General features: G+C 41.6%; 2 long non-coding RNA genes across 2 annotated transcripts in view; both read right to left on the bottom strand.

Annotated features, from left to right (window-relative positions):
• Window positions 1–423: 423 nt before the first annotated feature.
• On the bottom strand, window positions 424–7025 carry LOC112831996 (uncharacterized). Its single transcript, XR_003210281.2, has 3 exons — window positions 6703–7025; window positions 1898–2040; window positions 424–1756 (listed from the first exon to the last, which is right to left on the bottom strand). It is a non-coding gene; the product is annotated as an uncharacterized lncRNA (long non-coding RNA).
• A 488-nt stretch (window positions 7026–7513) lies between these two features.
• LOC141374088 (uncharacterized) overlaps window positions 7514–14778 on the bottom strand; it is a 51192-nt gene continuing 43927 nt past the window's right edge. Inside the window, exon 6 of the long non-coding RNA XR_012380655.1 lies at window positions 7514–14355. This is a non-coding gene — a long non-coding RNA (uncharacterized lncRNA). The remainder of the gene's footprint in view (window positions 14356–14778) is intronic.

The following is a 14778-nucleotide window of genomic DNA, read 5'->3' as shown; positions in this document are numbered from 1 at the left end:
AAGGAAGACACTCCATAGGAGAACCTGGAGGCAAGGAATCATTTCTGACTTTTCCAAGATGTTGATTGGAAAGGTGAGTCCAGACTTTATAAAGAAAACCTAAAGGCTACACAGCTCATTACCATAATGTATTTGGTTTATAAAATGTATTTGGTTAAAAATTAAAAGGGGCACTGGTATGCATCTCTGGAAACCTTTTGTCACTCACAAATCTTGGCCCTATTTTTATACTGTATTACCCATGCTACATAGTTTTATTATTGCAATTTCTGACACAGAAGTTCAAGTGAAGATCAATATGTGCTTCTGAGAAAAACAAGAAAATGGAAACCATTTTATCCCTCCTTAGTGCTCATTAACCCAATGGGCTCCTATGCACTGTGAGTCAGCTCAGGCTGCCATAAGAAAATACCAGAGCCTGGGTGGCTTAGACAACAGTGATTTATTCGTCCCAGTTCTAGAGGCTAAGAAGCCCAAGATCAAGGTGCTGGTTCCTTCGGTTCTTGGTAAGTGCTCTCTTCCTGGCTTGCAGATGGCAGGCTTCCTGCTGTGTCCTTACATGGAGGAGAGAAAGATCGAATATGCTCTGCATGTCTCCTTCTTATGCAGACACTAATCCCATCATGGGACCTCAACCTCATGATCTCCTCTAAACGAATCACCTCCCAAAGACTCTGCCTCCAAATACTGTAACATTGGGGGTAAGGAGACTAACATTTTGGAGGAACACAAATTTGCACAAGGATACACTTTATATTCTTCAGAGGAGAGACCATGAGCACCAGCCGACACATGAGTATGTCAGGTCACTTTTCCCCTAAAATGAGTCCTTCAAGGTAAGAATGCCAACATATTTAAGAGAATAAAAATTAATCTTATTTAAAAAAAAAAAGATGCTGATGTAGGCTTCCACCATGTCGAGTGTTTATAGTAAGATAACAACAAACAATGGAATTCAAGAATCTAGTTGTTTACTTGGTGATAATTGCTCAGTTAGTGACATGGGCTCTTTACAGTGAAGCTGTAAAGAATAAATGAAGTCATCAACCACCTTTTCATTCTGTAAGTCTATCCATGAATTATCCACTCTACCTCATATAGCGGTCTTTTGGAAGATAGGCAATCTTTCCCATTTCATTTTTTTTCTTACTTCAGACACTCTATATATTTTATGAAAATCTATATAGGCTGGTAAATTTGAAGGATATTTCTATTTAGACATGCCAAAGATAGCACAGTTTTCTTCTCCTCCTAGATTCCCATAGTTGGCGCTTAAAAAGGCAGATGAAATGGTGTCTCTTCTGTCGTGGTATTATCGGCGTGCTCCCCTCCAGCCATCATTGGGAAGATTTTGCGCACAGACACGTTATCAGATCTGTACTCCTGGAAATGAGGAGTTTGTGCAGTGAATAGCAGTTACATTCTAATTATATTAATTCAGACTGCAATTTCTTTGAAATAGAAAGGACCTGCTGTCGGGGTGGTGTGGACAATGGAGGCTGAACATGTCAACGACATGACAAATTCCTCGAGCAGAGTGCCAGATGTATTGTTGCCCAGGATTCTTTTCTGAGAGCAAATTCAGCAAGCACTATCAGTGTCAACTCTGGAGTAAGGAATCAGTTCATTTGTTAGCTTTCCAAGTTGCAGGTACATCTGCCAGAAGAGTCTGCCAACAGATGAATTGGTAATTAAAATCATTTCCGTGGTTGGAGGAGTGATTCGAAAATTGTTCTTCTTTTCTTTCCTTCTTTTCCTGTGTAGGGACAAAACTTTGGTGAATATTGATATTGATTTGCCATGGACAATTCCAGAATTGTGTGATTCACTAGCGCCTCACTGCCCACTTCACTGCTTGAACACGTTTACCGGGGTTTGCCCATTAAGCTCTACTTACAGAATATTAAAGTTCTGTTCTTTGCTAGCACCGTAGCCTCATCTGTCTTATAAAAGTTCTCAGCAAATGTTAGCGAAACCTAACAGGACTGCTCAATTCACAAAAAGGGTAGAGTGTATTCCTTCCCCATGCCTGTTACTGTGCTAGAATAAATAATAAATAATGATTATAGATTTAAAAATATATTAAGGTTGATAACAACTCATATATACTCTATGAAATTATTATACGTTATATATAATACAGATGCTACTTCAGTACCTGCCCCTGGTAGTTACTCAGCAAATCTATTTGGCTCTTCTTTTCTTCCTTTCTTTTTTTTTTTTTTTTAAGATTTTATTTATTTATTCAACAGAGAGACTGTGAGAACAGGAACACAAGCAGGGGGAGTGGGAGAGGGAGAAGCAGGCTTCCCGCTGAGCAGGGAGCCCGATGCGGGGCTCAATCCCAGGACCTTGGGATCATGACCTGAGCCAAAGGCAGATGCTTAACCGACTGAGCCACCCAGGTGCCCCTTGCTCTTCACGTCTGAGACACTTCTTTGCCATCCACATATTTATACATCATTATCGTCATCACCACCATCATCACCATCATAACGAGGACAAAATCAACTAGCATTTACTGAGCATTTATTGAAGCAATCTAAGTGCTCTATATGTATTCGTTTATGTTATCCTTACAGGCCTGGCCTGATTTGGCCCTGATGCACTGATAAGAAAGCCGAGGCACAAGCCAACCCAACTAGGAGGTATCTGAACTGGAGATTTGACCCAAGCAGCCCAAATCTCAAGGCCTCTTGCTTAACTATTTCACAATAACATCACATGCCACTATATAAATAAATTCACTACAATCATTTTCCCAGACTACGCAATAGCCCATGAATTACTTGGCTTATCTTTTATGCTCATTTGTTTGCTCTGTTTTTCTTTTCTTCCTTCTTTTCTCCTCCCTCCTTCCTTCTTCCTTTCCTGCTTTTATGTCTCTATAAATAGCTGTTTATGTTTTTCTAGTAACAAAGCAAGGTTTTCTACCATCCTCGGAGACTCAGGGGAATCTTTATAAGAGTCAGTAAATGCAAAAGAGATAAAATTTTAAACTACATTAAGAATTACTTTTTTAAAATTGAGGCAGCAAAATAAGGTAGATTTATAGACATCGGTGACCTGGAACTTTACCCCTGAGTTATTAGCATATGCACGTGTATCCACACACACGTATACCTGCATGTATAGTAGAACACTGAAACACACCAAACATGTTTAAAAACATGAGCTCTTAGTGATACTAACAGTGAAAACCGTACAGGAATTTATGTTCACTTCAGACGATCCCAGAAAGAACCAACTCATTCTGCAAACTGGTAGATAAAGGGAAAGAAAAATCATTTATCCTGGGTTTCTTATATGAACTTCATATAACCACCTATGGAATGTGGGGGAAGTCTCTCCTTAAAGGAGTATTCTGGTTAGTAAGTGAAAAAGAAATCATCCGTATGTATTTGTTGAAACCCACTGAATGTTCAACCCCAAGTGTGAACCCTGATGTAAACTACAGACTCTGGGGGAGAAGGATGCGTCAGTGTGGTTTCGTTCGTCATAACAACACAACGCCATGATGGTGGATGTTGATAGTGGAAGAGACTAAAGGTGGAGGGGTGGAGATACTTGGGAACTCTGTGTCCTTTCCACTCAGTTTTACAGTGAATTTAAAACTGCTCTAAAAAATAATTTCTCTTTTTTTGAAACCACAAAATTAGAATATGGCAACTTTGCAATAGCTAAGGAAAGACTGACTCTAGGCAAAAATCCTTAATAGTTGATAACTTTACACATACACACATACATTCTCACTTATGGAAATTATGCCGCTACTTATGACCTAGTCTTGCAAAAAATATGGAACCAGAATCTGATAAAATTTCTAGCTCTAACTGTAAATTTACAGGAAGTGCAAAATACAAGATGATAAATATATCTGAGATCACCTCAACAAATGGAATTCAGAAAACTCAGACTGTTAGAAAATCTTCAGGAAAAACAACCCCGTTTCTTTAACCAAGAAGTCCAAGAAAAAAATTAGAGAAGAGGGAACCTACAGATTTAAAGAGGCATGAGAGACTCATCAAGCAATCACAGTCCAGGGATGGTGTTTGGATCTGGATTCAAACACACTTAAAAAAAAATTATATTGCAAGACAATCGGGAATCAGCAAACATGTGTATTGCTTGCTGTTGGGAATTCTTGTTAATGTTTTCAGGGTGTGAGTGATAAAGATATTGTGGTTGTTTTATTTTAAAGAATCTCTACCTCTTAGAGACACATCTGAAAGATACACAGAGGAGAGGACACAATGTCTGGGACTTGCTTCCAGAAAATGGGGTGTAGTGAATGCTGACAAAAAAGACTGACTCTGAGTGGGTGAAGTACAATAAGCCTAGAGGTTCATTATACTGTTTGATCTTCTCGTGCACATATTTGAAATGTCTTATGTAAAAGTGTGTATAGCTTATGAATTTGCTGAACCTGCTCAAGCTTCAGTTTGCAGTTGTGAAACAGAAATAACAATATCTGTGGCACAGATAATATCTTATAGGTTTTTTTGAAAATTCAAATAGTGTATTTAAAGCTCCTGGCACAGAGTAGATAGGAGATCATTGTTAGGAACTTGGTGTGATCCATTTATCACCGAATTGATTGGTCTAAGCTTAATGGCATTTCCATACTGTCCCTGGAAGGCACTTTCTCAGCAGAGGAAAGCTGAGGAGTGTGGGGAAGGGACACAGAGAGCTTCTGTCCTCAGGCGACACCCTTTGGGGCACCACCAACAAACAGGCTGATCGGAGTTGTGCTTTTTTAAATTTGCTGATCCCAGAACACATGTAGGTACCCTGGGTTTGCTAAATATTTGCTCAATTGGAGGCAACTCTAGGTGCAAGGAGAGAGGGTGTGAGTCTATCAATCTCCTGAAGCTGTTCTACATATCCTCAGGCAGTTTTCCTTTATGAAATACCCAAAGCATCCGATTATCTTCAAAACTAAATCGTTCTGAACGCACCAGTTTCCCCAACCCATCCCAACTCTCCGTGATCGTGCCCTTTTTGCTTTGCATTCTTGTTCTACATATCCTCACAAATCCCTAGGAGACCAAAGTTTAAAGTAAAAAAAAACCAGCAAAGTGACGCACAGGGGTCCCGTGGCCGGAAAAGATTAGATTGCACAGAGGCCCGGTCCGCTCTCCGAGAAGATAAGACCCGAGGAGGAATTCTTCTGGTTGGTTTTCCAATGGCTGAGTTTTTTTGGCTCTCCGGGTCCTGCTGGAGACTTGAGTTTGTCAAGAGCTGACTCTGGACTTTCTCCAGCTCATGGCTGCGTGTCAATTCATCTGATTTCTAATAAAGCCAATTCTTAGTTTTCTAACTGGCTTCCAATTCTTAAATGTAACTCCAAAGAAAACAGAAAGTAATTAAAATGTCAACACTTCCCTGACAAGGAACATAAACTCTCTTTGGATTTTATTCCCGCTGCAAACACTGCTTTTCTCTAAGGCCCCAGCCCAGTGTGGCAACCCCCAGCCCACCCACCGCAGAGCTGGTGGGTGGGCAAGGCACAGAAATCCCCCTCTGTCCATTACCTTGTTTGCAATTCTTCTTCTCCCTTGCCATTTTCCAAATGGAGAGATCTTATAAATGAAGTACTTAAGGATGTCTCTTATAATGGACTAATATCTACTCCATTGTAATATATCCAAATTTTATGCGATATGAAATAAGCTCCGGCAGTAATAAGCTATTTGATCTAACGTGAAGAAAGTAATGTGGAGCCTAACAGCTTATTATTCAGTGCAGTGCAATAAATTAATTGAGCACCATTTTGCATAATGGGAGCCTGATTATTCCTTTTACCTTCATTTGGATTGGTTAGATGGATTATGACTCTCTCCAGAGTTAATCAGGTTTATGGGAAACAACTTCTTTTTTAAATGTATTACATTAAAGGATGAAATAAGGGGGATGAAAACATGTGCCATCGCTTTGTGATTTTGTGTTTTGTAAGGTAAGTCCTTCCAAAGAGATTTTCTTACTAAGAGGAAAATTTTGTGACTATTGGTCCAAGAAGGGTCTTTTTGGAGATTTTCAGTTTGGGAGAAACAAATGTTCATCCCCCATCCCAACCTTTCCCACTTTCTTCCTGTATGTCCCTGCCATTTCCTTGACTTGACTTTGAAAAGTACTTTTAGTAAAATCCTTGATTCCTTCTTTCCAGAATCTCCCTGACCCTGGCATCTCCCCTCTGCATGCCCAATACTTAGCACTTTGATGCACCTATCAGGCTGACCAACAGTGTTGGTCAGGGAGTCCAGAGGCTCCATCTGGGGCCATGGCCCCACCTACCACCAAAGAACTCCAGAATGCCTCAAAATGTATCAAAACACAAGCCAGGGGTGTCTGCATCTGCCTTTGGCTCAAGTCATGATCTCGGGGTTCTGGGATGGAAACCTGCATTGGGCTCCCTGATCAGCAGGGAGCCTCCTTCTCACTTTGCCCCTCCCCCTCCCCTCTGCCCCTCCGCCTCTCCTTCCCCCTCCCCCTGCTCATGCTTGTGCTCTCTCGCTCTCTCTCTCTCAAAAAAAAAAAAGACAAGCCAATGATATCGGCTGCCACATATCATCACAACCATCATTTTTGGGAACTATGCATGAATCAAGCATCTCTTTGATATTTATAGCAACTCTATAAAATAGGTATCACCTTCCAAATTAAAAAGTGGAAACTGAGTCTGATTGAGATTAAATAACTTACCGAATTTGCATAGCAAGTGAAGGCATTAAATCTGGAGGACTTAAAAATCTGTGTGATATGTTACATCATCTGCTAAAAAAAAAAGTGTCCGCAAATAGTATCTCTACGTTTCTACATTACTGTCAAGGAAAAAACAACTCAAAAGTAGGTGCTGTAACCAGTCAGAATGGCTAAAATTAACAAGTCAGGAAATGACAGATGTTGGCGGGGATGTGGAGAAAGGGGAACCCTCCCACACTGTTGGTGGGAATGCAAGCTGGTGCAACCACTCTGGAAAACAGTATGGAGGTTCCTCAAAAAGTTGAAAATAGAGCTACCCTATGATCCAGCAATTGCACTACTGGGTATTTACCCCAAAGATACAAATGTAGGGATCCGAAGGGGTACATGCACCCCAATGTTTATAGCAGCAATGTCCACAATAGCCAAACTGTGGAAAGAGCCAAGATGTCCATTGACAGATGAATGGATAAAGAAGAAGTGGCATATATACACAATGGAATATTATGCAGCCATCAAAAGGAATGAGATCTTGCCATTTGCAATGACGTGGATGGAACTGGAGGGTGTTATGCTGAGTGAAATAAGTCAATCAGAGAAAGACATGTATCATATGACCTCACTGATATGAGGAATTCTTAATCTCAGGAAACAAACTGAGGGTTGCTGGAGTGGTGGGGGGGGGGGGGAGGGGGTGGCTGGGTGATAGACCCTGGGGAGGGTATGTGCTATGGTGAGCGCTGTGAATTGTGCAAGACTGTTGAATCACAGATCTGTACCTCTGAAACAAATAACGCAATATATGTTAAGAAAAAAAAAAGAAGAAGATAGCAGGAGGGGAAGAATGAAGAGGGGGAAATCGGAGAGGGAGACGAACCATGAGAGATAATGGACTCTGAGAAACAAACTGAGGGTTCTAGAGGGGAGGGGGTGGGGGGATGGGTTAGCCTGGTGATGGGTATTAAAGAGGGCACGTTGTGCGTGGAGCACTGGGTATTATGCACAAACAATGAATTCATGGAACACTACATTAAAAACTAATGATGTAATGTATGGTGATTAACATAACAATAAAAATTTTTTTAAAAAGTAGGTGCTGTATTAGCAAGGATGCTGAAACTTCATAATCATGTAGATGGAGTTATTTTTACAGTACTTAAAATAAGACACATACATGGTCTCTCTATTCTGCTTTTTACAGAGCCATTTGCATTTCTTTTCTGGATTATAAATTGCTTGAGGTCAGGACATTCATTTTCTAAATAACAGGGCATCAGTGTGATATGGTGTTTGAATTAGAAAACCCTAGGTTTCCATTTTGGCTCTACTTACTACTAGCTGTATAGGGAGCTCCAGTGTGTTCAACTCAAAAATAGGTAAATATACTACACAGAGTTGTTGGAAAGTTTAAGTGAAATAAATTATATAAATACATAGCACAGGGATTGTAATCAGTAAATTCTAGTTCGCTCTCCTTATTCACCCCACCCTTAATATCTAAACATTGGTTTTCCACGCATGGAGATATTCCATGGAAGTGTCAAAGGGACACAAAAGTGTGGAGAGGGAAAGATACCCCAACTGAAATCTTCCTCTTGCATTATTTTCTCTTACAATTATTCATTGACTTGCATTTACCCATCTCACAGAGATCACAGATTTTTCAAAGATGATTTTAATTCCAAAACTTGGAGTAATGAAGTAAATAAAGGTACCTGGCATTCATATCTAACATCTCTTTTCCTCTAATCCCTCCCTCAATGCTTCACTTCTCCCCAGGTTGGGACAGTAAGTGCTGTTGATGGCATGAGAAAAGTTTGGATCATGATCAAGACATTTTAATTGTCACCTTTTATCTCCTCACCTCTCTGTCATGAAACTTTCAGTTGGGAGGGGGGGCGAGCTCTGTAAAATAGCAAGGATGAATCTTAAATTTTTCAAAAATGCAAAGAGAAGTGGAAGGGAGCATAAGAAAAAAAATTACACGATAAAGCTTTGTTATGTTATAAGTGGTGTCAAGATTTAAAGATATATAAGGAGGGGTTATTTTTCTTTGGAAATAGTTTCACCTTGTTGAAGTTTGAATACAATGTTTGATAATAAAAATATTGCTTTAATGAGTGACGATTTATTTCATCTTTGGTTTGTGACATCTTTTCCCCTGGAGAGCTCAGAGAATTTGATACATTTCTTTGAGTTATAATAGGAACATTATTTGACAGAATTTAAGCTGATAAAATGACAGCTCAGAGGAGTTAAGTGAAATACACAGGATCACACAGCAAATTAATGACAGAAATTCAGTAATTTGTAATGGAGAGAGTAGGGAAACTTTACAATGAGATATCAGTAGATAATAAGTAGAACAGCATGCTTGAGGACAGGAACTTTGCTGTTGAGTTTTCTTCTCCTGACCCTAAAGGAATACACAATCTAATTGGAAGTGGAGGGCATTGGGGCATATATAAGATAGTACTCTGCCCAGAAAGCTGGGAAACAGTACTTAAGGTTAGCCTTGCAGGACGAGCAAGACCTCCCAAGGTCAACGCTGTGGAGTCAGAGTGGGGAGGGAGGGCATTGCAGGCAAACAGGATAGCTGTGCAAAAGATGCCGGACATGAATTATGTTCTGAAGATGAAGGGGCGCTGCAGATGGATGTTTCTGTCTCCAGATTCATATGTTGAAACCTCATCTCCATTATGATGGTATCTGGAAGTGGGGAAATTGGGGGGTGATTAGGTCCTTAGTGCCCTAATAAAAAAGACCCCAGAGAGCTCCCTCACCTCTTCCACCATGTGAGGAAACAGCAAGAAGACAACCAGATATCTATGAACCGGGAAGAGTACTCTACCCAATCATGCTGGTGTCTTGATCTTGGACTTCCCAGCCTCCAGGATTGGGGGAAGTAAGTTTCTGTTGTTTATAGACCAGCCAATCCATGTTATTTTGTCACTGTGGCCCAAATGGACCGATACAAGGGGGTAGACATCAGATCCTGATCAGGTTTGCCTTAGAAGGATGAAAATGGTGAGAGCAAAGGATGGAGCTAAAGCTGAGAATAGAGAGACCAATTATGGAGCTCTCAGGGTCATCAAGGGGCTGGGGGCGGGCGGCGGCGAGTCTGTATTGTAAAATTCACTCAGCTGAGTGCAGCAATGTGGATTCTGGGTGGCTGGCCAGGATCACTAATCAGAGATGTCCCTCACACTTGCACATCACACTCTCACTGCATTTCAATCACGTTCACATCTCAGCATATTGCAGAGTATGTTATATACCTTGGGGATTAATCTACATGACAAATCCATAGAAACCATGGTTAAAAGGAAAATAAAACTGCGGACAAGATCCTGAAGGACACCAATTTATAAAGGGATGAAGAGAAGAGAAACCCATGAGGGTTACTTAGAAGGAATAGTCAAAAAGGAAGAAGGGAATCGAAGAGATGGAAGTCAAAAGAAGTATGGCTGACACAGGAAAAGGAAAGTCATGGGCACCAAATGTTGGGAGGCTGTCAAGTAAGAAAGGGCAAAGAGAAAAAGTCTATAAAAACAGGGATTATGGAGTCACTGGTGGATGTTGAAAACAAGTGTGTGTGGAGTGAGAGTAGAGAGGCCCTATTACGAGTAAATTGGGGGAGCGTAGAGAGAGACAGCATGAATGGAGCACCTTTTAAGGAAGGTTAGCTATGAGAGGAGGAGAGGGAGAGGCTATGGTAAAGAGGCATGTAGAATAAAAGAAGGGACTTTTTTCACTTTATTTCCTAAACTGTGGATAGCTCACTTTGAACGTGGTTTAAGTAATGAGGATAACAAGTCTGGGCAAAAGGATGTAATCAGGGAATGTTCTAACTAACAGAAATATAGATGCTAAAATTGAACGGTTTGGGCAGGGCAGGAGGTGGTTATCAGCAAGTTAGAGAAAGAGGAATCCCACCAAAACGCAACAAGGACAACCCTAGTTTCTGGTGATAATAGATAGCACAGCACAAGTGGAAATTTCTCCTCAAGCACCAGACACATCCAACGTCCAATCCCAGCTCTATCTGTTAGGAGCAGGTGTCCCCCTTGAACAGCACTTCCCCTTTCTAGACTCAGTTTCCCCATCCATAATCATGACAAATATACCCACCTCCACGAGCAAGGCAAGGGTCCAATCTCACTGCTCTATACTTTCCAGCTTTTTCTCCTTCATATTTGTATCATTCTATGTCTCTCATTTATGATCTATCCCTCCTATGAAAACGCAGACTAGACAAGAGTAGGGATTTTTCCTATTTTGTTCAATATCAGTGTGGTGAGGGGCACACAGTAAGTTCTCAATAAATAATTGTTGAGTGAAGAAATGAATGGATGATTAGGATGCTGCACTATTGATATTTGGAGGCAGATCATTGATTTGTTTGAGGAGGGAGGCTGCCCTGTATTTTGCAGGATGTTTAGCAACATGCCTACCTTTACCCATGAGGCGCCAAAGCACCCCACACCCAGCTGTGACCAGCAAAAATATGTCCAAACATTGCCAAATATCCCCTGAGAGGCAAAATCTCTCTGGGTCGAGAACTTCTGCTTTGGGAGAAAGAGCTAAAAATCGTAGTTTTTAGTATCATTCATTATAATGGAGGAAGAAATTAAAAATGAAAGTAATACTTGGTCACCAAATTCTCCCCCACAACCTGCTTGATTTGAGGCGGAGGAAATCACTGCTGTTGAGGTGCTGTTGGCTTCACAGCACACCAACATTTTCCTTAGGATTTTGCCAAGAAACATGTTTACAAAAAAACAGTTCATAAATCAAGAAGATGCCTCCTGAGTCTCTCGCCTGTTGTATGTGAGATATTTTCTTCCTTGTGACCTCTCTGTACAAACAATAATAACTCAGATAACGACCCCTACCCCTTGAGTCTGGTATCATCAAAACTAATAATGTAGGTCACTCAAACTTTAAAGAAAACGATGTCTCCACCTCCACGTTCTAATTAATAAAGGATTTTTTTTAAGATTTTATTTATTTGACAGAGACACAGCGAGAGAGGGAACACAAGCAAGGGGAGTGGGAGAGGGAGAGGGAGAAGCAGGCTTCCCGCCGAGCAGGGAGCCCGATGTGGGGCTCGATCCCAGGACCCTGGGATCATGACCCGAGCTGAAGGCAGACGCTTAACGACTGAGCCACCCAGGCACCCCTTAATAAAGGATTATAAAAAAAGCAGAAGATACAGCTGCAGTTTTTCTCTTCAGGATTATCTTCTCTTCGGTTTTCCATTTTTTATCACCCCATTTCTTTGCCTTGAATAGAAATCAACTGTCTTGTATTAAAATGGCTAAAATGACCTTTCAGAAACACGAGGATCTCATAAAGTGGGAAATATTTTGAAAATTGCTATTGGGAACATGAAAAATAAAGCCTCAACAAGACCCAGCAACGACCTGGACCGAGGTTCTCTACCAGAACCCCGACACTGTGAACCAGGGAGCAGACAAACAGAGAGAGCTCGTGGTTAGGGCCACCCTACGTCTGGCTTTGCCTGGAACATCCCAGGTTATGCCTGTTGTCCCTGCACAGCCCTTATGAGCAGCCTCTTTCACTTTCAAAATGTCCGGGATTGGACAATGAAGTATATGGTCGTCTTACTCAGAGTTAAGTAGCATCTGACGGGTCCCACAAAGGAAAAACGAAGATTGAGAACTGGCTCTCTGCTTTCCTATCCGTGTGCCCTGAGCACGGCTCAGACTTCTCTCAGCCCTCTGGCAGGCCTGGCTACTGGGATAGTACTTTCCATAGCCCCAACTCAAAGATAAACAATCTGTGAGCCAATAAATGAATCAGCCTTCCACCTAGCTTATTGATCTACATATTGTTTATCTCTCAGTTTCCAGGAAAAGTGAAATGGTAATGAGGTTATCATGTCACAGAGTCTGGCTTGCCCAGGTTTTCCAGAAGGCATTTAGGTTCAGAGAGGCCCAGTCGAAAGAGAGTTGACTCGTCTGTCAGCCTGGCCTCAGATTCCCAGGCCTGCTAAAAGGGCCCTGGACTGCAAAATGCTGGCCAAAAGAGACCCTTGATGAGAGAGCCTCCTTGCCCCATAGCTCGGCACCCCCCAGAGGAGGGTAGGGGTGGTATCTAGACATAGCCAACCAGCCAAGAGTGTGCTACCTTGGTACTAGTAAGATAAGCCTTTCTTTCTCAGGACCAAGAACTCAGCTTCAAAGATTATGAGAGGGTGAGGGTTTAGCAACATAAGCACATGCCCATCAGATCGGGAGTCCTAGGAGTCAGCCTTACAGCAGGGCCTGGCTCCAAAGCCAAGCTGAGGAGGAGGGGAACGAGAACCCAGCAACAGCTGAGAGACAGCCTGAGAGATCAGACAGTCTCTGCGGGATGGGCTCTGAGCCCTTCCATGACTAACAGCCCTGCTCACCCCAGCCTCCTCTCACAGTGATCCCTTCACATTCCAGAACGAACTGCTCTGTTCCCAGAATGCGTCAGAGTTCCCCTCCTCTCAATGCCTTTACATATACTCCAAGCTCTACTCCTCATTTTATGTATCCCTCCGGTCTCAGAAATCACAGATGTGATTTCCTCCAAAGAACCCTCCTTGAACCCCCAAATTGTAATTCAGGGGTCCCTCTTAAACGTCCACTCTGTATTTCCCACTGTCAGTGGGCTCATCCCGCTTGGTTATAATTGTCTGTTTACTTATCTATAACCTCTCCTAATTATAACCCCTTTGATGTTAAGAACTGCCTTGTTCTTTGCTTCCCAATTACCCCCCAACCATAGCAGATACTCAAAGAACATATTTTGAATGAATGAATGACCAGTTTCACTTTGGTGGCTGAGACTGTGGGGGATAATGGCATGATAAATGGCTCCTGAGAATTAAATAAGTAAGCACTTACTCCAAAAACGTGTTATGGGAAGTATCCAACATTTTGTCGTTATTTATAAATCACCCACCATGGACCAGACATTTTGCTTGCAATGTTATTGTGAGGATTACATTGGATAATGCACATATTTGATGTTTAATAAATAGTAGCTGATGTTATTATATAACTTAAGCCTCACTACAACCCCGTGATGTAAGTAATGACACCTGAGGAAAAAGAGACTCAGAGGTTAAAGTGCCTTGACAGAAAATGGTTAAGTCAAGATGCTAAGTAATACCTGCCTGCCTCTAAAATCCAAGCTTTTTTCGCTATAGCCTATCACTTCTCTGAAACAGAAGAAAGGAAGGAAGGGAGGAGAGGCATGGGGAGGGAGGGGAGGAAGGCATGGAGGGAGGGAGGGAGAAATTAAAAGGAAGAAAGGAAGGGGGCTTGATATGATTTTTCTTTTAACCCTACATAACCTTCATCTTTGCACGATTCTTCAAACGAGTATCATTGTGTTGCTTTTCATAGAGCGTCCAAGCTTCAACTGTTATAGGTATGAAACTGTTATAGGTATGACTGATGAAAGAAAATTACAAAAATGATCCACATCTCTGATCTAACTGAGCTATGACATTGCTGGGACATAACAAGCATGTAGAGACTGAAGCCCTGTCCCCTGGCTTTTCTTGCCGGTGTCCTCAGCAGGATCATCCAGCAGCTGTTGGCTTCATCCTGATTCTGGCCTTACTCCGGCTTGCTGGACTGAGTCACACTGCCCCTGCAGAAGGTGATGAGACAGAATGCTTAGCCAAGTATTTTGGCAAATTGAAGTTACGGATCTATATGAAGAGTCATAGAAGTTTGCATGGAGGTAGGGAAGGAGGCATCATCAATGAGCTTGATTTGCAAACAGCCTTTCTCTACAGACAACAAGCAGAAAAAATAAATAGCATCCAAACACTGTCTAACACTTAGTGGCTGTGGAAATTTATCAAGCCAGACCAACACCAGCTCTACTCTCCAAAAGAAAGAAGCCAATAACGCAGAAAATGCTTCCCCATCAGCAATATAATCCAGAGAATTCAGAAAGACTATACGTGAGTCGCGTGTTTTCTTTATGGACGCTTCCTTGGATGAGTTTAAGATGATATATGGCATTTGATACAGAACCATCCTGGCCAGACTACTGAAACATATTTCT

Source organism: Callorhinus ursinus, unplaced genomic scaffold, assembly GCF_003265705.2.
Source record: "Callorhinus ursinus isolate GAN/ISIS: 27379988/994484 unplaced genomic scaffold, GSC_fseal_2.0 scaffold14, whole genome shotgun sequence".
Taxonomy (NCBI): Eukaryota; Metazoa; Chordata; class Mammalia; order Carnivora; family Otariidae; genus Callorhinus; species Callorhinus ursinus.
This window is presented reverse-complemented; position numbering and strand designations above follow the sequence as displayed.